The sequence below is a fragment of the Grampus griseus genome, assembly GCF_964374135.1.
Source record: "Grampus griseus genome assembly, chromosome: 13".
NCBI classification, from domain to species: Eukaryota; Metazoa; Chordata; class Mammalia; order Artiodactyla; family Delphinidae; genus Grampus; species Grampus griseus.
Window position 1 is genome coordinate 50,264,537 of NC_139007.1, and position 16,432 is coordinate 50,280,968.

Consider the following 16,432-nt stretch of genomic DNA (forward strand, 5'->3'; position numbering starts at 1 on the left):
TATGCAACAATTAAAAAGAATGAGCCATACCTATGTTTGGTAACAGCAACAGAATTCTAAGACATTGAGCAACAAAAAATGAAAGTTGCAGACTATCTACGGTATGTAAAACACAGAGACGTGAAAAACAATATATAAAGTAATTCTGGATCCACTTGACATCTCTGTAAAAGCATTAACAAAGGGTGGGGGACTTCCCTGGTGGTCCAGTGGGTAAGACTCCACGCTCCCAATGCAGGGGGCCTGGGTTCGACCCCTGGTGGGGGAACTAGATCCCACATGCATGCCGCAACTAAGAGTTTGCATGCCGCAACTAAAAAGATCCTGTGTGCCACAACTAAGACCCGGTGCAGACTAAATAAATAAATAAATATTAAAAACTATCCACAAAGGGTGGGAAATAAATATGCTAAATTTTTGATAGACACAGTTATCTATGGAGAAGGGGGGACTAAAAGTTGAAGGTGGCTTTCATAGGTGGCTTGATTTCATCTCCATGTTTAAAATTTGTAAAAAATAGGATATATTCATGAGTTATTTGTGTAATGTAAAAAAAAGTTTTTAAAAAGTATGTTATCCAATAAAGACTTAATATGTCTCTATCCTGACATTCTTTTACACTAGGGGCTAGGAAAGAATATGCAGATATGCAAGAGGTGGTTGTCATTCCAAGCTGGCTCAAGTTCTATAAAAGAGATAACACAAATAAGATACGGATATTTAATTATTATAGGAAACAAAAAGAGTAAGGGGCAGTAATGAAAGAAGACGGCTAAATTGAGTATGCTTTTGTCAACAAAGAATTATTTATTAATAATAAGAAACCAATTTTTTTCAACTCTGGATAAGTAATCCTCAAATATTCACTATATCACATTCTCCAAAAAAGATCAGAATTTTCAAGCTTTGGCTATTCTGAAATATTTTATCATTTGTTGTTTCTGCCCTTAATCATTATGTATGTTTTGACATCAATGAAAATCAGAAGAAATGAGTAAAAATCAGGACCAGGAAAAAAGGGGGGATATTTAGACATATAGTTAGGAAGAAACAGTGAAGTATACAAAAATCCTAAATTATTGGTAAAGATGAGTGGTGTCCAATTAAAATATTTATCTTTCTGAGCTCTGAGCCTACTGCTAGCAAATATGATGTCTTCAAATGAAGCCTTATTTAGGAAGAGCTCCATGAATAGCTATTTTACACCGGATACAATTCACAGCGATACTCTGTGAGTTTCATTTGTGGGAAGTTATGTAGCGTGGAGGTTAAGATCACAGGCTTAGTGCTTAGTCATACCTAAGGTTTGAAACGTGATTCCACTGCTTAAAGGTTGTAAGATCTTGGGTAAATTTTATTTAACTTATCTGTGCCTCAGTCTACTCTTTTGTTAAAGGCAATAACACTGTATAACTCACAGATTGTTTTGGCGGGGTGGCGGAAGGTAATGAAAGAAAAGCACTTCGCTTAGCAGGGTTCAGTAAGCAAGGGAAGAGTTACTTTTTCCCCTCCAGTGGAAGTACATAAACGTAGACAGATAGTAAAATGATAGCCTTCTAACAGTGTTCTACAAAACAAAGTGTAGATCATTTTGCTCTTTAGTTAATTTGATTAATACAGACACAAAAGATACAATGGTTTAATTCCCAAGGTGAGCTTTTCAGGTTTTAGGTAAGAGCAGAACAATCAGACATTTTTCTTAGTTTAGCTGGGCCAAGGAGAAAGGAAGAGTCAGAACGTGGCCAGAGAGAGACTGGAGATAATGGTGATAGTGGGAAGATGATGAATGTTCACTGTTCTGTCATCAGGGCTGTCCTCTGCTCACAGATGATAACTGACGTCTATGGACAAGTATTGGGGGAGAAAATAGATTGAAGTAGGTAAAATCGTGAAGAGGATCTGCCAGTGGTAAACTACTTCACAGCTGTGTGGTTCCTTTAGAACTGCCCCTTCCCCTCACAGGTGTATCTATCATGAGCTTTACTTAAAAAAAACATGGATCTCATCCATATGGGCAGGTTACAGTTTATCCACCTCTTAAAGTTATCTTCAAGTGGGAAACATCACACACTGCAGTTTCTCCTTGTTAAATAATTCTACAGTTAGGAAGTCCTTTCATCTAATTCCTATTTCTCAACACACACACATATCCTCTCCCCCCACCTCCAATGCATATACACAGTTGTTGCCTAATTAGGAAAACTTTTTATGACTATATGCTTTTCCTCTGAATAACTAAAGGGCTACTGGAAATTATTGCTTTTTTGCATTAATAGACTTATTTCTACTGCTTCCTTTACTAGAAACAAAAAATGTCTATTCACCCTTCTTTGTAAAATAACTGTCTGTAGATTAGAATGCATTGAAAATGAATTGTCAAGATAGTAGTTGGAATCCAAGTCAGGAACTCAGTATTCTGTTTCTGGTCTTAATACCAACATTGACATAAGATAAGCCAATACAAGTAAGTGTACATGAAAACTATTGGTTCTCAAAGTGTCTTCATCTGGGGAAGGACAGAATACTTGTACTGAGCAAAAAGCACTGTATTTTCATAATACCAGTTGTTTCATGGATACCTAACCAGAAGGTTTTGGCCAGGTAGATATAACTTTATCAAACATTAGGAAGTCAAAGTTTAAAATTTTTATTTTGTAAAAAATTAAACCTTTGTTCCTACCAGTTTCATTTATTCAGGATTTAGCCAATGAGATTTGGATTCTTCTTGTATATTAGACTTTACCCAGCAGTTAGAATGACACTGAACTAAATTTAAGCATCTTCCATTTAACTGCAGAAATATAACCCTTCAGATAAAAGTTTGGTTCAAAAGAGTGATTATCTATATAGAAGGTTTTAAAAAGTGAAATGAACTATGTTGTTATTAATATCCCCAACTGGGATTCTATACATGGGGTTGCAAAAGCTAACTTGCTTTACACTCTGTTCTGTGTACCTTTTTTGCTTTAATTTCCAAGAGATGAAGAACCAAATTTAATGTTTAATCTCAGTAAACATAGGCAAAGTGGTTGATATATTTATTTCATTGCCTTTATACATTGTTATACAAATCTAGCTTAATTTTATTTTATAGAGGGTCTTCTATAATAATAAATTCTTTTTGGAAGCTGATAGGATATCAGTTAAATAAAGGATAAATAACACATTTTTTATTGCAAATTATCAATACTACCCTTTAAATGCAAGAGGTTGTGGTCTAAAACAGGAGAACTAACTAACCTCTAGCATCCTTTCCTGATCTAAATTTCTAGTATTAAGAAAGGTTTTGAGGTTTTGAACAACTATATGCAACCTTTCCATCAGAACAATTAAAATTGGTTTTATTTTAAGTTAGAGGCTTGAGTAAATTCTGGAAAATTCTAATCATTGAAAGAATCATGAAGGAGTTGCAATTTTAATATTGTGTAGTCATATACAGTATCTGATATTTCAGAATCAAGAGATCTGGGACACATTCTCAGGAAAGAAAGAACCTCGCTTTCTTGAATGGTTTTCCACAGCACCTCATCCACCCACCGGAAACTTTGCCTGTAAGTTGCATTTGTCATCACAAAAATCAGATTCAATTCATTCAGCACTAGGATTGTTGTACAATGACAAGAGGTACAACGCCTCTTAGAGTAAGAGAAGTACAGTTTATCTAGAATAAAACCTCAAGTTTAATGACTGAGTTTAAAGATGCAAGGTGATGTATAGCAGTGCTTCTTAAACTTTAACATGTATAGGAATCACTTGAGGCTCTTGTTAGATGCACATTGTGACTTAGTAAGTCAGGGTGGGGTCTGAGATCTTACCTTTCTAACAAGTTTCCTGTTGGTACAAATTCTACCGGTCGGGACTCTAGCGTAACGATGATGAACATAACTCTGCTATTTAGGATCAGGTAAAGTTAATACTTTTTATCTGAAACCTAAGAATGTTTGGATTTGAAATCTAAGAATGTTTGGAGGCCACTTTCTCTCATGAACTTTCACAGACTAAAAGTATTGATGGCAAAGGTGTGCAGTGCCAGGTTAATGTTTTCAGCCATAAATCATCCCTTTACTGAGAGGATTTGTTTACCGGAATGAAACTAAATCTTCTAACAACTCAAGCCAACTGTGCTTACAGATCTGTGCACATGGATTTGGGGATATATACAGAATTCTTTCATGTATCTGTGTTATTTCATTTTCCTTATTTTGGATGCCCCAGATGGCATGATATGAACCAGGGGAAGAGTGGGAAAACAGTTGGATGCAGCAAGTTTATATGCTTTTAATTTTCTTTTGAAGTACAGCAGAGATCTGTATAAGCCGTTTATAAATATCATAGAAATGTTTGTGGAAAAATGGGAACATTTATTAATAAGGACCCATTCAGTCATTAAGTTAACAAAAAAGCTGAGAATAATATCACTGTTGAACTGAGAAATAATTTTTATTGGTTCCCCTCCTTGAGATGTAGCCTCATGTTGCTATTAACAGTGATTTTATCAGGTGATTCCTGGAGCATGACTTGGAATCAGCTCCTTTTCTGGTAATGAATAATTTATAAACACATAACATTCACAATTGTAAAAGTACTTCAAAAGCAATATAGATAGAATTTCAGTATAATCCTAGTTAAGACTATCCTTGTTTGACCTAACATAAAAAACCTTTCTTAATTTTAGAGAGGAAGGCCAACATCCATTACCGTTTTATATGAAAATTTAGGCATAAAACTCTGTTCCTAACAACTTCTGTTCCACAGAAGTTGTTAGGAACAGAGTTGAGAATAGAACTGGTTATCTCAGAATTGTGTCCTCCACTAAACTCTCCAGATAAGTTTTCCTCTGAGCAAAATGTTGGTGAATAGAATTTGCCCTTTTTCTTGAAGATTCATTTCATTCAATCAAAATCCATTTATAAAAGTGCATTGTGTGCAGTGAATTATTACTAAGTGTTTAGGGGGAAAGGATTTATATGAAAAAGCAACTAAAACTAAACAGCAAAAACAAATTACTAAATGGACTTCTGCATCTAGTCAAGATGGAGTGATAAGGAACAGATTTACTCTCCTTCCTGAAACAACTATAAAAGCAGACAAGGCACATGCAACAAGGTTTTTCGGATATTGAACATCAGGCACCACAGGACAGTGATCCCCAAGAAAGAGGAAACAAATAAGATAGGCACCAAGATTCCCTTAGCTCAGTGTCTGAAGAAAGATTCCAGCTGATAGTGCAGGGAGGGGGAACTCATGCTGAGTCTCGTTATCTCTTAGAGTTGAAGAAACAGAACTGACCATCTGGGGAGCCGGAGCACCTAGAAGTTGCAGGGCAGAGTCCCTGTGCATAGACATCTGCACAGAGAAAACTCCTGAAATCTCCAGGAGATCCCCTCATGTCTTCAGCTGGGTACAAATCAGTCTACTCATGTAAGGAAACAAGAACCACCTGCAGGAGTAGAATGACCAATCACCAAAGGTCACACGGAGCTGAGAGTATTTCATGTTCCTAAGCATGGGATTTTAGTCATAATTCAAGAGACATTCAGTAGACCCCAAAAGTTATTACTTCAGCAGTAGAGCACAGTAAGCCCTAGACTAATGGCTTCTCTTTAATCCTAACTCATAAAACTTAATGGAAAGCCTCAAAAGGATAAACTCTTTCCAAGTAACTTAACTATGGCCAAGAACAAAGTTCAAGAATACTAATAGGAATACAAAAATATCCATCACCCATCCAACAAGGCAAAACCATAATGTCTGACATCCAATTAAAAATTACCAGGCACGTACAGAAGCAGGGAAATATAGTGAAGAGAAAACGCAATCAATAGAAACAATCCAAAATTAACACAGGCAATGGAATTAGTATGTGATGACATTATAAAACTCATTGTAGTTATATCCCATATGCTTATGAAAGTAGAGGAAGGATTGAACATATTAATGTGGAAGACATGAAAAAGACTGAGATCATACTTATTGAGATGAAAAATCTAATGTCTTGAGATGAAACAAACACTGTATAGAATTAACAAATTAAACACTACAGAGCAAAACAAATCAGTGAGCTTGAAGGCGTAGCAACAGAACTATTAAAACAAACAAACAGAGACATAAAGACCAAAAACAAATGAACATCAATGATATGTGGGACAACTTCAAGCAGCTTAAGCATATGAGTTAATTGGAATCCTCAAGAAGGGGTGAGCAGAAAAATTATTTGAAGTAATAAATGAAATGTTTCTAACCCAAGAAGTGCAATGGACCTGAAGTGCACAAAACATGAGAGAAACTATACCAAAAACATCATAATAAAATTACTTAAAATCACTGGTAAAGGGCTTCCCTGGTGGCGCAGTGGTTAAGAATTCGCCTGCCAATGCAGGGCACACGGGTTCAAGCCCTGGTCCGAGAAGATCCCACATGCTGCGGAGCAACTACGCCCGTGCGCCACAACTACTGAGGCCCACGCGCCTAGAGCCCGTGCTCCGCAACAAGAGAAGCCACCGCAATTAGAAGCGGGCGCACCACAACGAAGAGTAGCCCACATTCGCCGCAACTAGAGAAAGCCCGCACGCAGCTATGAAGACCCAATGCATCCAATAATAAAATAAATTTTTAAAAATCACTGGTAAAGAGAAACTCTTAAAATCAGAATAAAAGACATTTTATACATAGGATGAAACACAGCAACTCCTTTAAACTATGGGGAAAAAAATTCTGTCAACCCAGAATTCTATATCAAAATCTTCCTTTTTACTTAAGGAAAGAAATCTTCATTAAATAGATTGAAATCAGGAAAGCATGGGTCTTGTCTGGTAAATCTTTAACATGACTGATTGCAGTCACTCCTTCTTTCCAGAAGTTAAGGAGAGGGTCAGTGTGTTTAGAAAATCTACTCACTCCCCACAGGAGAACCTCAAATGGTTGGAAAAGAAGAAAAAGATGCAGAAAGGGGATAGGCTTTATTTATTTTAAAACTTTATCTGGCACTGCATCTAATAAGGAGAATCATGGCTAAGATGCATCTAATCCAAGATACCCAGTGAAATGTTAATGATAAAGATTATATTTCAACTCTTAAAATACTTCAAATTAAGGAATACATTTTTTTATTGTGATCTGCCTTAGATTTATGGGCTAATGTTAATTTTTATAGCTTTTCTAACTCCTGTACAGTGTAAGGAAAATTACCAAAAAAAGTGTCCCAATTGGGTTAAGTTTAAGTTCTCAGTTCTCAAGGAAATTTTTAAGAGGCTAGCCTTCAAATCCAAATACCCCAGGAACATCTCAGAAGCTTCCTTTTTTAGAAGATTCCACCCACCCTAAATTCTTTCAGTGATGTTAAATTAGAGTTTTCCCCAAATCAAAAAAGACCCAACGTATAAGACAGCTTAGCATTCATTATATTTATCCATAGTTATTGAATAATTCAGGACCATAATAAATATCTACTATGAATAATATAATAGATATTATGAAAATTTTACTGGAGTTCTGATAAAATGTATATTTTCTAATATACTAAGAGACAATTTTAGAGACACCAAGATCCCCTATGTTAGAAGTTATGAGTTACTTTTTTAATTTTTATGATCATCTAATCTTAAATCATGCATCTCTGATTTTATGAATCTGGGCATGGAAGCAATTCATATAAAATATATTAAAATGTTTTCAACTATTTCTTATATATGTTGTTAAAAATAAAGCTTATTTGGGCAAATAAATTACCACATACTGGTGAATCACAAAGGTATCTTTGTTAACTTTTAGACTTCTGTAACATTTTATTCTTTTGCCGAGTGTTAAATTCAGTATATTGAACAAAGGAGGGAGAATGGTTGATGTTTTTGTGTGTAATTATATAACTATGAGCAGAAAGGTGAGAATTTACTTATATATTCATGCAAAAATAGTTACTGAATGCTTACCCTGGACCAACCACCTGTCGATGCTGTACCATTGCTCAATAGCTAGCAAGTTTTAAAACTAATCATACATCATTCAGAATTGTCTCATTTATTGGAAGAAATCAGAAAGTACTATTATGGAATATAAGAGTTTCATGCTAAGAAACATACAGTATAATTAGGAGGAATTAATACACATGAAAAAGCTTTAAGGATGTGGCAAAAACTAAAGAGAATAATATTTTAATTTAAAATTGCTGTACTCCTCAAACACATGGAAGAAAGGCTATAAAGTTTAGATAGTAACTTGGCACATGTTTGAATGAATTGATCAGGGGTGGAAAAAAATTCATCAGTAGATCTCCATCAGTAGATTATTTGTGAACAGGAGTTTGAAGAAATTAAGTGACACTGCTTAAGAGTGGAAGATAGTAAAAAACACATCCTCCTGCACCAGTTATGAATGTTGGAATGAGAAAGTCACAAGGAGTGGCAAGTGGATTAGCTTATCTGGAAAACAGGATTTGTACTGGAAAATGATAAGAACAGAAATGAGATAGAGATGGGTGGGTAAAGTGTTCTAAAAGTTGGGCTGAGGAGTTTGAATTTAATAAGGAAGCAAATTCAGAAACTTGAGAGAATTTTAGAGCAGGGCAATCCTTTAGTCCTAACCTTCCCTTCAGAGAAAACTGCCTTTACCGAAATTTTACACCATCAGTGGCATTGCCACTTGGGATTAGAACCCAAGATTCTCAGTGTTCTTTTCATATACCCTGATACTCTGCAAAGGGATGGCCCATTGACCAGGAACAGGAGAGATGTGTGAGTACAATGATAATTTGGAATACTTTCTTAGGAAATTTCTACTTTAAATACTAAAAGGAAAGCAGTCTCTTCCTCTTCCTCTGCCTCTCACGCTATAGCCTCTGATCTCCTGAAAGCCAATTGTGCCCCATTCTTTTCAATGCCCAACCTCTCCCTTGGTGGATGTGGGTCTGTGGCATCATTTCTGTCACACGACAGGAGCAGGGTCAAGAGCGGGCAGCTCAGGCTCCACCCCCTTCTGTCATCTGCCAGTATATTACCCAAGCTTGATCTCAGGGCAACTTCCTTAGATGCCACCCAAAGAGGGATGTTGCTCTTATGGGCTCCAAACTTCAGTGTAGCTGTGCTGCTGCCCCACTGCCACAATCTAGGATCATCTCACTGGCAACACTTAGAAAATAATGGATGGAATTTATGGTTCCTGTTCTGTCATGAGCAGAAGGGAGCAAGGCCCAATGAGTGTGATGCCTTTTAAGGAGAGCTCCATTTGGCTCCTGCTACTCAGCTAACTCTCAGAGCGCCTGCCAGCTGGAGGAGGAGAATAAAGTTAACAGCACAGTTAGCACAGTAACACAGTTTCAACATTTCTTCCTCTCCCCACCCCCACCCCGAGGGTTAAGATTGTCCTCTACAAGGCATGGCTTGGGAAGCTAGCTGGGTCTCTGCCACAGAGGCACAAGGTCACTCCTCCGGTCCTTCCAAAGCTCATATTTATGGAGAGGGACGAAATGCGGTCATCCCATAAGCTATCCTTTTGTATCAGGGAAGCACATGTGTCCTCTGGAATGGAGAGTGGCTGAAAAGAAGGAGTGGAGAATCTCATTTCCTCAATTCCCTATAACCAGACTTGGCACGATCCAAGGTACACGACTTCTCTCCCCAGTCTCATTTTGTCCCCAAGGACAGATAACTACCTCTAGGGATAGAAAGTCTCTCTGGGCAGTGTTAATCTTCTAGATTTTGTATGTATTAAATTTCACAGCTGGAAAGCTTTAGAAACACTGGTACACTTCATATTATTATAACTACCTTGGTTTGCCAAACAGACCTGAAAAGTTATCAGATGCCAGTGTCATCCAGCCTGGCTCTTCCTGTGGCCTCAGCCAACCTCGCTCTAGTGGACTGAATGTTGGTCTCAGACCAGCATTCAAAAGGTATGTCCAAGTCCTAACCCCAGTACCTGTGAATGTAACCTTACTTGGAAAAGGGTCTCTGAAGATGTTATTAAGGTAAGGAGCTCCCGATGAGATCATCCTGGATTAACCTGGGTGGACCCTGATCCAAAAAGTGTCCTTGTTAGGAGAGGAGAATACAGACAGTAGGGGAAGAAACACAGAGGATCTGTGAAGATGAAGGCAAAGATTGGAGTTATGTAGTCACAAACCAAGGAATACCAAAGATTACCTATAGCCACCAAAAGCTAAAGAGGCAAAATAGGATCCTCCCCTAAGGCCTTCAGAGGGGGCACTGCTCTGCCAACACCTTGATTCCGAACTTCTGGTTTCCAGAACGGTGAGAGAATAAAATTATGCTGGCTCAAATCACAAAATCTGTGGTAATTTGTTACAGCAAACCGTAGCAAACTAATACACTATACAGACCTGGAAGAGGCTGATGCGGACTGCTGACTGCCTCTCCCACCCAGGTCTCAGCTAGCCTGCCCTAAAGAGAGGGAACCTAGATGTTACTGGAACCTTGCAGCCACACCCCTTCTCCCACCATTCTTGGTCTTTCCTCGAAACACAACCTCCTGCAGTTAATCTCTCCCATAATTTATTCCTCAGAAGGTTGGTGCTACTTCTTGCTTCACCTACACTCCCATTTCTCCACTTCTTCTAAACAGGACTGGCTACATAATTTGTGGGGACCAATGCAAAATGCACATGTGTGGTCACTTGTTTAAAAATTATTAAGAATTTCAAGGCAGGGACAGCAGAACATTAAGACAAGCACAGGGCTTTCTTAGAAGTAGAGCCCTGTCCTACTGCATAGATTGTAGTGCCATGAAGCTGGCCCTACCTCCTAAAATCCATCCTTTCTGACCTTGTGGAATCCTTGTTCAATATTGAAAAAATCCCTCCACCTTCATAACCTATTCACACAATGCTTCCTCCATTGTCTTGCTTTAGGTAAAAATCAGCTTTCTTCTGAGAATAGTTTCCTCTGGATCTCCCTCCAATGTAGACTGCTCACATTATCTCACACCCTAGGACCATGAGAGCCAGCGCTGGCATCCTTGTAGCTCCCCAGTATTGCTTTTGAACCGTACACCCCCTCTTACACCAGCCCTTGATCCATTTAGGCTCTTGTTCCCTGGATATGTACCTTCTGTCCCAATTCTGTACAGTCATCCACTCAGTTCCTGATCATTCCACCACAGTCATGAAAGCCTTTGGTGTCTGACTCATTCCTTCTCCACCCCATGGCATCACCATTGGTGGCTTCAATGTCCATGTGGATAGCCTCTCCAATACCTTAGTCTCCAACTGCTTGATCTTCATTCTAAGGAGAACAGCTAACCCCAGCCACAGCTCTTCCATAACCCTGCTATTATTCTGCTACTAAATCCTTCAAGAAAACTATCCTCCCTCCTGACTACAACTTATTTTTCCATCTCTCTTATTTGATTGAGATTTGTACTTCTTTGCCTGCTTTTTCTCTCCCCTTTTATGTCTTCACTTATTTTCCCATGTAGTATTAAGTGAACCTCACAGCTCTGTCCTTCAACCATTCTCTTAAAAATAGCATCCAAGCTTTCTCCTTGCCTTTCCATCAAATCACTTGGCAAAATCCCCAAGTGGGATTAGTGAAACTTTCTGCATTTACAGTCATATATTTTACACAAATTCACAGCGGTGTGGAACTACTGCTATCACCAATTCCTGACTCAAAAGATTTTTTTTTTTTGTACTTATAGTCAGGTTTTTGCTACCATTCCCAACAGCAGCTACTACAAACCTTCAGGCTCTACCTGATTCCTTCATCTTCCTTACCTTCATAGTAGAAATGAGAAGCTATCAAAAATCTTCAATCTACTATAAATAGACAAAAGCAAACTAAAAGTAGTGTTTTCTTAAGTCATTATTTTGTCTTAACTGAAGAAAATGAGGTTCTATTTATTCATTTAAAAACTGCTTACTAAGCAGCTATTTTGTACAGGTACTATTCTAGCTACCGAAGATACAGCTTTCATGGAGCGAACATTCAAGTGGTTCAGATGATTTCAAATACGTAACTTTAAAGTGCATCAGCGAGGGCTAACAGTTTTATCAAACCTGTCCCAAAATACAGGTTTTACAAGACAAATTTTGTGAGTATAAGGAGTACAGTTTCAGAATTATAAAAATCCAATCATTGCACTGTAACTCATAAATCCAAATATTTTAGCATCTCTAACACAGGCTGTCTAAAATAAATAGGCTTTAGAATAATTTGCCTTAAATAATAATAATATATTTTATTATACCCTTGAAATTACACTCAAGGTATAAATAACTCTCAATCTCTTTAATTACTATTTGTATGACCATACAAATAACCATGTTTTTATAAAACAAAGTGTACCAGTGTCGGCATTTAAAAAAATCATAACCTTTACTAACAAGGTATAATTTAAAGAATGTCAACCTTAAAGGCAGGAAGACTTGAGCTCAGAAACTGACTTGAAATCTTCCTAGTGATTTCACTTTATTCAAATTATTTAACCTTGCTGAGCCTCACTTTATTTATCTGAAAACAGAGGTGTTATTACCACATTGTGGGGGTAGGAATATTAAATAATTTAAAGAGCCTAAGGGTAGCACCATTGGCAGATACATTAAATAAAACATTTTTCTATATCACATAGCCTATGAAAACATTGGAAGTAGTCAGTAGGGAAATGGCAGGTGTTATAGACTTGGGTAGGAAGCCAGAGCACAGTATCTGTGAACATATTGGTGTTAAGCAGATTTTGGACACTAATAATGTCTTTCAGGAAACCAGAGGGGATCTCAGGACTTCTGTGAGAAGAAACCACCTTCTCAGGAAGCAGAGAAGAGCACCTTAATTTTAAGAACAGTATCATCATCTCTCTATTATGCTTTCTAAAAGACACAATGAGACCTTAATAGTAAGGACTTCATTTTTCTTAGTGAGAACCTTGAAGTGAAACTCGATAGACGTTGATTTCTGCTTTTCTTTGTCCAAAAGTTGTCTACATTGCACATGGCTTCTCAATCTGTTAAAATGATGCGTTAAAAAACCACGAATACCCACATTCCGGGTGCAGATAGGAAAACCATGCACATTCTTACCTTCTCCAAGGAGCCACGAGTAAAGTGCAACCTTAGGACACTTGGAGCACAAACGCTCGGGGGCGCGCACAAATGGGTCAGAGGGTCTGCAGAGGAAGCCTCCGGGAGCAGGGAGGGACGCGAAATTCCCTCAGTCACGTCAGGTAAATTCTTAGTAGAACCTTAATCCTCCCCGAGGGGAACTGAGAGTGGTAGGCGAGGAGGGCATGGGTTCTGTGATGATCTCTGATGATTAATTGTTAACGCGCACGCAGGAAAAAGAACGCTGCCCAGGGAGCCAAAAGACAAGAACCACCGTCGCGCCGGCCCCGAGAGCCCCTTGGCGGGAGTGGCTGCACAGAGAGCAAGACCCGGGTGGGGGGAGGGGGGAAGGGCCCCGCACGCTCGGGGGCGGGTCCCGGCAGCCGCTCTCTCCGCCCCCGGAGTAGCTGCCACTTCCTGGCTGCGACCCAGCCCAGCAGCTCAGACGCGGTCGCACCCTCGTGGACGGTAGAGGCGGCAGCGAACTAGAGCCCGCGTCGCAGTTCGCAGCCACGTAGAGGCCGGGCGAGCCCGGGCACCGGGACCCAGCCCAGGCTCGGCGAGCAGCTCTGCGCGCGGCTGGTACGTACGTGGTGAAGGGGAGTCGGGAGTGGTGGGGGTCTCTGGAGCGAAGATGGAGGGAAAGGACTTGGGCAGTCAGGGGAGACTGAGAGAGCGAAGATGTGGTTATAGCAACTTTCCTATTTTCCGGCCAGTCCGCACGAGCATGGGGGGAATTCAAAGTGGACGCCTCTTTGGCCAGAGCGACCACATCATTTAACATGCAGAGGTACTTGCGGAGTGGAAGGGGACGCTCAGGCCAACAGGCGTAACCAGGGAGGTCTGGTCACCTCTTTTTGCCCACTCTGCCCTGAAGCTGGACATTGGTGATATCCTCTCATAAGTTGCTGAGCCTTCGCCTCTCGCACGGGCAATGCCACGTCGTTTCCATGGGCTGCGCGTTCCCAGCCCCAGGCAGCCGCTCGCGGCCGCCAGGTCAGCAGAGACCAGTGTTCTCGCCGGCTCTGCCCGCGTCGAGCTGTGTGGCTTTAGTCCAGTCACCTTATCTCACCAGCCTCCATCCATTATTTGATAAAACATGGGAATGATTAGATCGGGTCAAATCAAGAGTTCTCTGCAACTACTGGGTTTTCACTGAGCCTAGGACACCGGCCGGCAGCCAGGGAGGGACGGGAGTGCAGTGTGGTCGCAGGGGCTCAGGAGATGGAGGGCGTGGGTCCTGACTGCTGATGCCATAGCAACTCGTTGCCTTCAGGGGGAGATGACCCCAATTTACCAGCTGTCCTGACTGGCAGCCCCTGACGAGTGAGGCTGAGATGAACGGGCCAGTTTCATCTTCGTAGAGCTCATCCCAGGGAACACATCCGAACACGGTTTCTTTGGAAGAGCGCTTGGTACAAGTGGGGCACACAGGAAACACTAAGAAAACAGAAACCAAAAAAAAAAACGGCAGGTGAAATTATTAGAGTCTGTGCAGGACTGTAAAATGGAGATTCGATGCCGATGACCACTTAAACATTCAACTAGAAAAACTAAATACTAAAACACTCATATTAATGGTTTGGATACTGAAAAAGTATGGATTAGAACTACTGTTGAGTATTGCATTTCTCTTGGTGTACATGTAGATTCAAAATCCATCTGTCCACTTTATCTCTTCACAAGATGCCTTTCTTCTTACTGACATTGCTACACATAAAAAAATTCCTTCTGGGATTTAATATTCAGAAAGCTCAGAATTTGGATTGTTAAAATGAGATCTGATGGCCATAAATCTCACAGGAAGTGCTGTAATGGCGTAGGTTCTGGATCAAGGTTAGTTAGACCAGCAATTTGAAAACCTTGTTTTCCTGTTAGTATGTCAGGTGCTGGTCAATAACCCTCTGCTGACACTATGTTAAGGGAGTTCATTTTCTAAAACAGTGTTTTGGAAGATCAAATGATTTAATTTTGAAACAAAGTATATATTGGAAAAAAGTTTGCAAAAAGTTTTTAGGAATTGACTTTTTAGTTTTATCTTTACCACAACTTTCTTCAACAAAATATCAAAGACTAATGGAATACCTTATGCAGGATATTTAAAATTGTGTCAAATTTCATTCTTTGTTAAAGAATTTTCTCTCCTCTTTAGTCAATTTTAAACTAGAAGTTTAAATTTTGAGAAATTTACCCCTTTCAATGATTTTTAAAGAAATTTTGCCAAGTTGTAAAACCATCCCCATAATTCAGTTTTAGAACATTTTCATCACCCCAATAAGATCCCTCAAGCCCATTTATAATTACTCTCTGCTCAGCTTCAGGCAACCACTAATCTTCTTTCAGTATCTATAGATTTGCCTTCTCTGGACATTTTATATAAATGAAATCATAAAATGTGGGATCTTTTGTTTATAGCTTTTTTCACTTAACATACTGTTTTTGAGATTCATCTATATTGTAGCATGTATCAGTGTTTCATTCCTCTTTATTGTTGAAGTTTTCCATTGTATGGATATACCACATTTTGTCTATCCATTCGCCAGTGGATGGACATTTGGGTTGTTTTCAGCTTGAGGCTATTGTGAATCGTGATGCTAAGAACATTCACATGCAAGTCTTTGTGAGTACATGTTTTCATTTCTCTTGGATAGATATTTAGCAGTGCAATTGCTGGGTTGTATGATAAACGTATGTCTAACTTTTTAAGAGCAGTATAGAGTGAATTTTATGTAGAAGTTACGTATTTACAAAATGTAGAAAATTCTGGAGAAATAAATGTTTCTTACTAGATCATATATGATTTGATATATACATAGAGAGATGGTTGGACGGGAAACACTTTGCTTCCTTTCAAATTTAGAGCTCAGATATAGCAAACAAATTTGCAAAAAAGTGTAACATTTCTCAGAAATAAAATATTTCTAAAGACAGGTTTTTTTGGAGCAGTTTTAGATTCACAGCAAAATTGAAAGGAAGGTACAGATTTCTCAAATACCCCCTACCCCTACCCACGCATAGCCTCCCTCACTCACCAGACTGGTATGTTTGCTACAATAGATGAACCTACATTGACAAATCATAATCACCCAAAGTCCGTAGTTTATCTTAGGGTTCACTCTTGTTGTTGTACATTATATGGCTTTGGACAAACACATAATGACATGTATTCATCTATCATAGGGAGTATTTTCACTGCCCTAAAAATCCTCTGTTCTCTGCCTATTCATCCCTTCCCCCAGTATCTTTTTTTTTTAATGCTAAATGAGAGTAAATCAGGCTTAATTAAGACTAAATTTCCTGCAGTCTCCATTGAGAATGGGAAATAAAGCAATTTGAAAATCGTATTTTGGGATGTTGATGAGACTCAGACCTGAATGGCTTGAT

General features: G+C 39.1%; 1 protein-coding gene across 1 annotated transcript in view; it reads left to right on the forward strand.

Annotated features, from left to right (window-relative positions):
• Positions 1 to 13,500: 13,500 nt before the first annotated feature.
• Positions 13,501 to 16,432, forward strand: part of PKIB (cAMP-dependent protein kinase inhibitor beta) — a 102,565-nt gene continuing 99,633 nt past the window's right edge. The window contains exon 1 of the mRNA XM_082669203.1: positions 13,501 to 13,630. The gene's annotated coding sequence lies outside the window, so the exon portion shown is untranslated. The remainder of the gene's footprint in view (positions 13,631 to 16,432) is intronic.